Below are 12,645 nucleotides of genomic sequence, written 5' to 3'. Positions count from 1 at the left end.
TCAAGTTAAAATGCATTAGGATTCGAATGTGCTTAAATTGGCTTTTGGAAATTCTGTACTTGATAACGAAATTATCTGTTGAAGGGTTACTATTCGAACTAACCTTCAACACAATAATTAATTTAGAGAGACCTGCTACAGTTGAGCTAATTATGTATTCAAACCACGACCGGTTTCGGGATGTTAAAATCCCGAAGCTTTTGACAATGTTGACTGGAATACTCTTTTTCAAATTCTAAAGGTGGCAGGGGTAAAATACAGGGAGCGAAAGGCTATTTACAATTTGTACAGAAACCAGATGGCAGTCATAAGAGTCGAGGGGCATGAAAGGGAAGCAGTGGTTGGGAAAGGAGTGAGACAGGGTTGTAGCCTCTCCCCGATGTTATTCAATCTGTATATTGAGCAAGCAGTAAAGGAAACAAAAGAAGAATTTGGAGTAGGTATTAAAATTCATGGAGACGAAGTAAAAACTTTGAGGTTCGCCGATGACATTGTAATTCTGTCAGAGACGGCAAAGGACTTGGAAGAGCAGTTGAACGGAATGGACAGTGTCTTGAAAGGAGGATATAAGATGAACATCAACAAAAGCAAAACGAGGATAATGGAATGTAGCCCAATGAAATCGGGTGATGCTGAGGGAATTAGATTAGGAAATGAGACACTGAAAGTAGTAAAGGAGTTTTGCTATTTAGGAAGTAATATAACTGATGATGGTCGAAGTAGAGAGGATATAAAATGTAGACTGGCAATGGCAAGGAAAGCGTTTCTGAAGAAGAGAAATTTGTTAACATCGAATATAGATTTAAGTGTCAGGAAGTCATTTCTGAAAATATTTGTTTGGAGTGTAGCCATGTATGGAAGTGAAACATGGACGATAACTAGTTTGGACAAGAAGAGAATGGAAGCTTTCGAAATGTGGTGCTACAGAAGAATACTGAAGATAAGGTGGATAGATCACGTAACTAATGAGGAGGTATTGAATAGGATTGGGGAGAAGAGAAGTTTGTGGCACAACTTGACTAGAAGAAGGGATCGGTTGGTAGGACATGTTTTGAGGCATCAAGGGATCACAAATTTAGCATTGGAGGGCAGTGTGGAGGGTAAAAATCGTAGAGGGAGACCGAGAGATGAGTACACTAAGCAGATTTAGAAGGATGTAGGTTGCAGCAGGTACTGGGAGATGAAGAAGCTTGTACAGGATAGAGTAGCATGGAGAGCTGCATCAAACCAGTCTCAGGACTGAAGACCACAACAACAACAACATTTGAATATTTCAGTATATAATATACTGCTTCGCGTTAGAGATACAGGGACTTACCGGACATACAGGTTATTAGAGGGAGTGAGATTCTGACCCTCTCAGTTGTAAGCGGAAGTCTGCAGCGCTCTTTTCTCGAGAGACTTGACTTCCTTCGGATATGATAGTTGCTTTACTCGGGTTGTGTGGCGGTATGAATTTCTCAGGGGAGAGGTATCAAACATCTGTATAGATAGATATGTAGGGGGCGGGTGGGGGGAGGGGCGGGGCAGCCTGATTGATGCGTGGCGGAGACAGCGGGGGCGGCAGCGCCGGCGCAGCCACGTGTAGCCCCGCCCCTGCGCAGAGGTCACTCTGCGCAGTCGTACCAACCCGTCTCATTAGAAACACCTGTTCAGCCGGCGGCAGCTCAATCTGGAGAGTACTGTCTACTGGATATCATAAAACTACCGGGTGATGAAGCTACCGCCCGGCATTGAAAGTAATTTCCAATCATACGCTCATTTCTGACCACTTATAGCAGCTACGAGAAGGGAGGGGAGGGGGAGGGAGGGAAGGATCAGTGGGCGCATCGGGGGAAGAGAGAGGGGGGGAAATCTTCTTACCTTGGTGGGTAGGGGGAGGGGGCGCGTGATGGGAAGAGGAGGAGAGATTCTTAGGGCCACATCATCCTCATTGTAGACATGAGAACATAAACTGAAGGGGGTTGAGCCAGGAGCTAGGGAACAGTTCTCCTCCTTCCTCTCTTCCGGTCTGGATCTGCCCATGGCCAGCGTTACTGGCTACCCGAAGAATATGACACTACCAGTAGACTTCATTGGCGGGGCTTCGTATTTTCTGCTGTTCGCCCTGCATGGTATCCGATTTAGTTTGTCGTTTACTGATCTAACTCGTGAAATATGAACGTAGGCATCACATTTCCACTGCAAGAGCCGGCCGCCGAGACCGAACAGTTCTAGGCACTACTGTCTGGAACCGAGCGACAGCTACGGTCGCAGGTTCGAATCCTGCCTCGGGAATGGCTGTGTGTGATTTCCTTAGGTTAGTTAGGTTTAAGTAGTTCTAAGTTCTAGGGGACTGGTGACCTCAGAAGTTAAGTCCCAAAGAGCTCAGAGATATTTTTGAACCCACTGCAAAAAAAAAGCAGACAACAAAACCCTCCTACTGAAGACGCTTTATCTGAATAAATCGAAGCGTGTATCGCAAAGAAATAAAAGTTAATTTCATATAATTCACATAGCTAGCAATATCATGGCCTTACAAAAGACAAATAAATGCGATTCGAAATTGTGACAATTTAGTGTATTTGCAAATCTCGCATCTTATTGAGTGATGACAGAAACGACAATATTTTAGAACTATGCATACTATTCTGTTGTGCTAGTAAAGTGCGTCACAGTGAACACCTGATTCACCTGCCGCATTCTGTCGCGCTCATTACCCTGAGCAGCGGGCAGTGCAGCCAACGTTTACTGTGGTTCGCACCTTCTTTCTCAAATTTCATATTTGTTGTACAAATCGCCAACAATCACAACTCTGTATGCAGTATACAGATGGCGATAAATATTTGGGAGGCGTTATATTATAGCAAAAATGAGCCACCTACTCATAAAGTAAATTTAATGTTTATTAGTATTTTAATTACTCTAAATAACTTATTAAGTTTGATAGTAGATGGTGCAGTGGCTCAGTACCGTCTGTCTCAACATCCCACGTTCTGAACCTTAATAGTTTTAAAACCCTTTTGTTTTGCCTCTGAACGTGACAAAATGTGGACCAGAAACGACGAAGTCTCAATTTTTCTATTATACTATTATTTGGGACTTTACCTCTAGCTAACCATTTGTAGTTTTACATTGGTTCTGTGAGTTCTCTAGCTCTTCCCAAAGTTCTGGTAGAATTACCCGCCTGCTTTCCTGGCTGACTTGCAAAATCAGTGTCTCAAATTTCACTGTATCCTCGCACTCTTCAATTCGGTTACCCTTGTCGTTATCGTGTGGGTTACACCTTCCGTCTATTAAACTTCCATTGTACGCTATCTGTTCTTCCAACTGACACACATATAAAACACGTTTTAATACGCGGACTGACTATTTAACTTTCACAACTCTGGTTACATAAATTTCATCAATATTGGTCATGCAATCTGTCTGTACACAGGGTGTCCCATAAACGTTGCGACAAACTTCGAGGGGTTGAAGAGAGTATGTTGAGGAACAAATCGACGACCGGAATCCGTGTCCGGAGACGTCATGCAACGACACTACGGAGCGTCGCCGTTATGGGCGCTGGCGTCTGATATTAGACCACCCATTAGGCAGAAAACATGACTTTGTACACTGATCGCCAATAGGCGCAATCTCTCGCATTATTCTTTGTCATTCGGTGATCGTGACTGACTGCCACGATCGCCAGAGGAGAAGATGGAGCTACACACACCAAAAAAGGTTTTGCATCATTCCATTTTTCCCAGAACTGCTGAAGACAGACATTGACTGTGGATATTGTATCACAGGCACAGTCCCTTTGACTGTTCAGAGATGTCAATAAACCCGCTCAAAGATGAAAACAACCATGCATGAGCAGCGCCTATTAGACAGAGGGCGTCCTACAACCAATCAGTTCCAGTCATTCCACCCGGAAGGAGAGACACGGCGCGTTTTGTCTGTAGTTCAACCATGCCTAGATGGTCAATACTGCGGTTAGATCGCGTCTGCAATGTTACTTTGTACCAGGAAGGGTTCTCAACAAGGGAAGAGGCCAGGCGTCTCGGAGTGAAGCAAAATGATGTTGTTCGGACCGAAAGACAGGGTCGATGACATGCCTCGCTCATGTCCTTCAAGGGCTACTACTGCCGTGTATGACCGCTACCTATGGATTATGACTCGGAGGAAACCTGACAGCAAAGCAACCATGTTAAATAATGCTTTCCCTGCACCCACAGGACGTCTTATTACGGCTCAAACTGTGCGCAATAGGCTCCATGATACGCAACTTCACTCCCGACGACCATGGCGAGATCCATCTTTGCAACCACGACATCATACAGTGCGGTACAGATGGGCCCAACAACATGCCGAATGGACCGCTCAGGATTGGCATCACGTTCTCTTCACCGATGAGTGTCGCATATGCCTTCAACCAGACAATCGTCGGAGACATGTTTGGAGGCAACCCGGTCAGGTTGAATGCCTTAGATACACTGTCCAGTGACTGCATCAAGGGGGAGGTTCCCTGCCGTTTTGGGGCTGGCGTTCGCCGCTGGTGGTCATGGAAGGCACCGTAACGGCTGTACGATACGTGAATGACATACTCTGACTGATAGTGCAACCATATCGGCAGCATAGTTTCGAGTCATTCGTCTTCATAGACGACAATTCGTGCCATAGTCGTGCACATCTTGTGAATGACGTCCTTCAGGACAACAACATCGCTCGACTAGAGTGTCCAGCATGTTTTCCAGTACATGAACCCTACCGAACTTGAAAGGGATAGATTGAAAAGGGCTGTTTCTGGACGACGTGACCCACCAACCAATCTGAGCTACGTACGCCGAATAGCCATTGAGGAGTGGGACAATCTGTACCAGCAGTGCGTTGATGAACTTGTGGATAGTATGTCACAACGAATACAGGCATGCATCAATGCAAGATGAGGTGCTACTGGACATTAGAGGTACCGGTGTGTACCGCAATCTGGACCATCACCTCTGAAGGTCTCGCTATGTGGTGGTACAACATGCAGTGTGTTGTATTTATGAGCAATAAAAAGGGCAGAAATGTTTATGTCGATCTATAGTCGAATTTTCTGTAGATGTTTCAGTACTCTCGGAACCGAGGTGATGCAAAACTATTTTTGATGTGTTAGTTGCTGCGTAGATAGGCCTTGTCTTCTATTAATACAATGCTCTGTTGCCTATATGGATTACGTTTTTCATCCGCAGCTTATTGTTCTGCTCAAAAAATAGTTCAAATGGCTCTAGGCACTATGGGACTTAACATCGGAGGTCATCAGTCCCCTAGACTTAGATCTAATTAACCTAAAGATATCACACTCATCCATGCCGGATACAGGATTGGGACCTGCGACCGTAGCAGCAGCGCGGTTCCGGACTGAAGCGCCTAGAACCGCTCGGCCACCGCGGCCGGCACTACGTCAGTTAAAAGCACATTTAAGCCTGAGACTAGATATTACGCACATGAGTCTGGTAACTTTGAACCTCTGGATCTCGGTAACGGATGATGATATCGAAAAACGTTTCGGAGAGCCCAGAGAATATCAACGTAAGAACAGGTGGTACAAATTTTGACACTTTGTCATGAACAGAAATTATACGTTGGCCACTCGGAAAGTACGGTCGGGCAGGTCGTGAAATGGAAACGACAGAGAAAGTCCGTTGAAGCATTGTACATTTGCGTTTCGTAGTTTCTCTGTTGTGCCAGTCCATCGTGTCACGTCGCTCTTTTCAGTTCTAAGCACAGTATGGGTGTCGACTGTAAAGTTTTACATCGCCAACGTAAATTTCACGCGTTTCCTTCTTCATGGCAGTCATCGGCCACACACTGCACGGATAATGAGGACGTCCCTGCAACGGTTTCGATACGTAATGTTTGATCAACAACTATACACCCCAGATTGACTACCTCTGATGTTCATCTCTGCTCACATGATCCGCTGGCTATGAACACAACTTTTGGCGCCGACAACGAACTGCAGACCAGCGCAGAGAATTGTTGGAATCATAGACGGCTACCTTCTATGAAGAGGTCATTAGGAAAGCGGTACAACGCTACGATAAATGCCTAAATACGATAGCCTACTCTGTAGAAAATTAGCGGGAAGGTGCAGCAAGCTGTTGCAGATAAAACGTTTTTGGTTTTTACTGTGGTCTCAATTTCGCGACTGATCGGACCTTACTTTCTCAATAAACCTCGTAGAAGTGACCATCCACACAACTGACACTTTTCGCACTCAAAAATCATAGTTATTCGCTGTTTCCTCTGAATACGCCCGTGAATAAAGGAGCTTTAAAAATCCATCTAAGGCCCACTCTATACCTTCCCTAATTCAAAAGAACCAACAGTGTGTTCCAGTTGCCTGAATTGGAGGAAAAGTGTAATGTTCAAGATTTGATCCCGCACAGTGTGGTTATTCTTCCGATAGCTATACAAATAGTCGCTAGACCAAGGGCTAACGGAAATACTTCACCTATTATCTCTATCATTAATACACTTAAAACGTCCCCTTTGAACAATTTATACGTGACTGTGGTTAAACTGACACACAAAATTTTTAGCGCAACGCAATCTGACTTTCAAAAATCCCTACGAAAGAATGGCCCTGACTAACATTAACCTATACGTTTCACAAATCACGTACCTCACAAAAATCTTGGTTACTCGAACTACTGCAATACAGCGAGCACCACTACTGCCAGCTAAATAAAAGATTCAAACTGCTGAAGGCACTAACTACTGATAGGTATAGTTATCAAATGAAAGATTTTTATAGAGAACAAACAATGTATTTACCTTAATAGTGTTCAAAAGTCATAATATATATATATATCAGTTCATGACATCCAGTCTTACAAATTTCAAAAATCCGCCATTTCTCTCCTCACATCCACCATTGCTGGCGGGTCGCCTCCAACTGCGCAACGCTACGCGCTGTTAACATCCAGCTGCCCAACACTACAATGGCGAGTATTACAACAATGCCAACCAGCCACTGACTGCACATAGCACAGCCAGTGATTTTTCATACAGAGCGCTATGTGGCGTTATCAGTAAAAAAAACCTAAACAGCCTACTTACACACTGAAGAGTCAAAGAAGCTCGCAGACATGTCTAATATCTTGTAGGGTCCCCGCGAGCACGCAGAAGTGCTGAAACATGACTCGGCATGGACTCGACTAATGTCTAGTCTAGTGCTGGAGGGAATTGACAATATGAATGCAGCAGGGCTGACCATAAATCCGTAAGAGTACGTTGGGATGGAGATATCTTCTTAACAGCATGTTGCAAGGCATCCTAGATACGGTCAATAATGTTCATGTTTGGGGAGTCCGGTGGCCAGCGGAAGTGTTAAAACTCAGAAGAGCGTTCCTGAATCCATTCTACAACAGTTTTGGACGTGCGGGGTGTCGCATTGTCCTGCTGGAGTTGCCCAAGTCCTTCGGAATGAACAATGGACATGATTGGGTGGAGGTGATCAGACAGGATACTTACATACGTGTCACCTGTCAGAGACGTACCTAGAAGTATCAGCGGTCACATTGCACTCAAACTTCTCACGCCCCATACCATAACAGATCCACCACCAGCTTGAATAGTGCCCTACTGACATGCAGGTTTCATGGCTTCATGAGGTTGCCTCCATACCCGTACACGTCCATCCGCTCGATACAATTTGAAACGAGACTCGGCCGACCAGGCAACATGTTTCCAGTCATCAACATTCCTATGTCGGTGTAGACGGGCCCAGGCGAGGCGCACAGCTTTGTGTCGTGCAGTCATCAAGGGACAGGAGAGGGCCTTCGGCTCCGTAATCCCATATCGATAATGTTTGTTGACTTGTTGACGGCCCATAATTTAATTCTGCTGCAATTTGCGGAAGAGTTGCACTTCTGTAACGTTGAACGATTCTCTTCAGTCATCGTTGGCCCCTTCTTGCAGTATCTTTTTCCGGTCGCAGCGATATCGCAGATTAGATGTTTTGCCTGGTTCCTGATATTCTTGGTCGTACGGGAAAATCCACACTTTATTGCTACCTCGGAGATACTGTGCCCCATCGCTCGTGCACCGATTATAACAGCACGTTCAAACTCACTTAAATCTTGCCGTTGTAGCTGCAGTAACCGATGTAACACCTGCGACACACACTTGATGTCTTATATATGGTTGTTCCTGACCGTTGTGCTGTATTAATCCCGTTTATTTATCTCTTCAACATCAAATGGCTCTAAGCACTATGGGACTTAACATCCTGTCATCAGTCACCTAGACTTAGAAATACTTAAACCTAACTAACCTAAGGACATCGCACACATCCATGCCCCAGGCACGATTCGAACCTGCGACCGTAGTAGCAGCGCGGTTCCGGACTGAAGCGCCTAGAACCTCTCGGCCACAGCGGTCGGGATTCACCTCTTCATCGGCGGGGTCAGGGATTTTCTCTCCCTCGTGATGACTGGGTGTTGTGTGGTGTCCTTAGGTCAGTTAGGTTTAAGTAGTTCTAAGTTCTAGGCGACTGATGACCATAGATGTTAAGTCCCATAATGCTCAAAGCCATTTGAACCTTTTTTTTAAATTTCTTCATTTGAATACTCATGCCTATACCAGTTTCTTTGGCGCTTCAGTGTAGAACCCAACATATGACGCCCGGAAAATTCACGTTGTCGCTCGCGACTTTTAGGAACTAAATGCTGCCGAGCACTGCCGTGTGCGGACCGATGGACGTGTCCGACATGTTAATGCCATCACTAAGGTATTTCTGGCTGCGAAGCTCTTAGTCAACGCGTCGCTGCTGGTCGCTTCTTTTAGCTGCAGGATGACATGATAAGTGTGGCGTGTAACGTCGAGGAAAGTCCGTCCCCGGAACGTTGGCTGCCGGTGAGCGCTCTTGCGAAAGGCAGCGCGACCCGGCTGCTGCGGCTATGCAGGATGGCCGTGCCTTCCGTGCCGTTGCGGCAGAGGTCTATTGTGGGCGGTGTTGGTTCCACCGCACTTTCATTCCTGGCCTTGACATTATACGCCACGCCTAGCGACGCACGGGAAGCGTGTCGCTGGTAAAGCAGAAGCGATAAACACACTGACGATCGACCGAACCAGACAGAGGAGCCGACTTGCCCACCTCTGCAGCCGAGCCTTCAGCGCGTCTGACTTCTATTTGAAAGGCCCGGTTTCATTTCCAAGTACTGCCAGGAAATTTTCCTCGGTGGAGAAGACTTGAACGGGGTACACATGCCCTCGTAACGAGAGTAGGGAAGCCACTTGAATGAGACGTAGCTGCCCCAACAACTGGGGAGTTTGCAACGGCTTGTTTCTTGGCAAATTTCATAATTTTAAGTCAACGGAAAGTGTCCTGTAGGTACTTACGAGTGAGTTTGCGTGTATCAAAATGTGTGACATAATTGGCCGTATATATTGCATTAGAAGTTTCTTTTTTATACACTGTCAAGCGTCCGTAGACCCTAATACGTGACATAAATTTCAACTTGATTAGTCCACCCGTTCCCGAGGAACGGGATTTTAAAAAGACGGACCGGCAGACTGACGAACGGATAAGAAAGTGATCCTATAAGGGCTCAGTTTTTACCCGTAGACGTACGGAGCCTTAAAAGTAGCATGAAATCAGCGAGGGAAATTACTCGTCGGTTACAGTGGGCTTTCAGCAGTGCAGGTAGCATAATGACTGTGCGTAGGGAGTTAAAAAGAATGTCGTACAATGGTCGAGCACCTCCTCATAAGCCACATGTGTCCATGTGGTACAATGTTCGAGCACCTCCTCATAAGCCACATGTGTCTGTTGTTATTACGAGGTGACACTTGAGGTGGCCTAAAGAGCAACGCCACTGTATAGTGAATGACTGGGAACGAGAGATTTGGAGTGTTGTATAACACTATACCAGTGCCCATCCGATGGAAGGGATTGGGTATGGCGAAGACTTCGAGATCGTTACCAGGCATTATGTGCAGTGCCAGCATTGAAGTACAGAGGATGTGGTATTGCGGTACGGGTGTGTCTTTTGTGATTGGTTGTGGTTCCCTTCTTGTGATTAATAAAACACCATCATCAGTAGCTATAAATACATTTTATAGCGTTGTGTGCAACGTACAGTACAGGGACATTTCTGACACGATGACAGTTTTGTCCGTCTCATCAAGCAGCACATGTTAACCAATGTTTTGTGGACAATAACAGCCCTAAGATGGGTCGTCCTGACCAGAGTACCGACTTGAACCCAATCTAATACTTTTGGGGCCTGTTAGAAGGTCGACTTCGCTCCAGACCTGAGCGTCAAACACCACTACCTTCTTTGGTTTCGGGTCTAGAGGAAGAATGGCCTGCCATTTTTCCATAAAAGTGCAGACACCTCACTGAAAGCTTCCCCAGCAGAGTTAAAGTCGTCTAAAGCCGAAGGGTAGACACACCCGTTATTAATGTAAACTAATAAATGGCCAGATACTTTTGATCACCTAATGTATTTGCCGTCTTAGAGAACTTCTGCCGCAGAACAAAGTGGACTATGTTGCCGTGTCCTAGACTGGAATGCCGCTAGATCTCGTACCCACTTATCTTGGGCGAAAAAGTCAAGCGAAGCGATCATTGTATCTTCATGTAGTTAGACTACTTTTGCATGCCACAGGGGGCACTCCATCTCTGAGGTAGTGTATTAACCGATTTTTCCATGGGTAGCCGTATTAAGGCTGTCCTGTGAGTACCTCTGTTCGAAAAAACTGCCCCTACCGAGTTACAGTGCCATGGGCAAACGTGTTCCTGGATTTGTTAGAGGAGGGAGCATGTTAGTGTCATAGAAGGTATAGATATTTCAACGGAAAACTGAAAAATAAAAATCAATCAAGTCGATTGTCTAATGCAGCTAGAATACTTTGACGTCCATCACAATTGATGTTGATGACAACTGAGCATTCAGAATATGTGATTAATACTTTAATTTCTCTAAGGATGATTCAGCCAACGGCCTTGCCGTCAGGTCACTGAAGTCGAGCACTGCCGGGCCGGTCTAGAACTTGGAGGGATGACCATCTGCTGTGCCAAGCGCAGTTCGCAAGCGGGGTACACTCAGCCCTTGTGAGGCAAACTGAGAAGCTACTTGACTGAGAAGAAGCGGCTGCGGTCTCAGAGACTGACATACGGCTGGGAGAGAGGTGTACTGACCACATGCCCCTCCATATCAGAATCCACTGACGCCTATGGGCTGAGGTGGTCACGGCGGCCGGTCGGTGCCGTTGGGCTTTCGTGGCCTGTTCGGACGGAGCTAAGTTCTTCTTTAAAACATGAATGAAGATTTGACATATGTATAGAGAATGTAAAAAAAGGAAGAATTCTGTCCTAAAAAATATTTCATCCAGGTCAGCATTGTATTAACTGTTAGTAAGAATCTCGTGCTTCAGTCTGTAAAAACGAAAGCCTAATAGGATCATTTTGTTGCCCATCTGCCTGCCTTTCTGTACGACTGATGAGAACACTTTTCCTCACGGCTAGACGTTTCAAGTTCAAATTATGTCTCATACTAAGGGCTAAGATCCCTTAGCAGTATAAAAATTTTAAGCCTCTAAGTCAGCTCAACTACAGACACTGTCATTTATGTCACATACTTTGATATTAGAAAACTCACTCATGAAAACCTATACCATGCTTCCAGTTGTCCTAGAATTGAAATTTGGCAAGAAGAAAGGCTTCCCAGTACAACTAAAGGAAAAAATCAAAAAACTGTTTATTTGTAAATACGTAACACGAAGAAATTTTTTGTCATTTTTTTCGTCCGTCTGGCTGTTAGCCCGTCTGCTGATACCCTTTTTTCTCTTGAACAGGATGGTGGATCAGTTTCAGGCTTAGGTCACATGCTAAAGCCTATGGTCACTTGGCTGTTCAAAAATTTTAAGCTTGTAAGTAAATGCAATCCAAAGATATGTCATTTATGTCACATATTTTGATAATTGCAAAATCACTTAGCAAAACATATAACATACTTCCCGTTGGCGTAGAATCATGAAATTTGGCAAGAACCCAGATTTCTCAATACAAGTAAAATAAAAAAGCCTGAAAATTGTTAAATTGTAATTACAACCATTAAAAATTTTCTTTTCACATTAGAACTTACATTGTATTCAATCATCCGTCAAAAACCTAATTGCCGAACATTAATGCACACAAACATAAAGTGTAAGTTGTAGTCATATGTTAGTAAGTAAATAATAAAATATAATAAATAAATAATAAAATAAAAACTCACTGTGCGAGTCCTACTTGCGCTTGGCCAGTTTCTATTATTATGAACGAAATTGTATAGTCATTTCAATTGGTTTAATCAGGCCCTAGCTTCACTGACTGAGCACAACTATCTTGCTGTCATGTCCATATGGAAATAGGATATTAATTACGGGTTAAGCCGAAGATCTAAAAGCTGATTTAAGTTGAAGCATTTATCATCTCCCTTTAATTAGCGGATATATTCATTACCCCCGTTCGTTAAAAATTGTGCTGATGCAAGAACATATAAAAATATGCTCCTGACAAATGTATTATGTCTGGAAATATCAACTACGGAAGCCAGTCGCATTCTTCAGTAAGATATGCTATAAGTTTCACGTCAGTAACTATAAAGAATTACGCTTACTCCACACGAAAGGTGTATATGT

The 12,645-nt window shown here is 44.6% G+C and overlaps 1 protein-coding gene across 1 annotated transcript in view; it reads left to right on the top strand.

The window, feature by feature from the left end:
- LOC126338532 (serine-rich adhesin for platelets-like) overlaps positions 1 to 12,645 on the top strand; it is a 2,400,280-nt gene that overhangs the window by 415,438 nt on the left and 1,972,197 nt on the right. The gene's annotated exons all lie outside the window — the stretch shown is intronic.

The sequence above is a fragment of the Schistocerca gregaria genome, chromosome 1, assembly GCF_023897955.1.
Source record: "Schistocerca gregaria isolate iqSchGreg1 chromosome 1, iqSchGreg1.2, whole genome shotgun sequence".
Lineage (NCBI taxonomy): Eukaryota > Metazoa > Arthropoda > Insecta > Orthoptera > Acrididae > Schistocerca > Schistocerca gregaria.
Note: the sequence above shows the minus strand (reverse complement) of the source record. Positions and strands in the feature narration are given on the sequence as shown.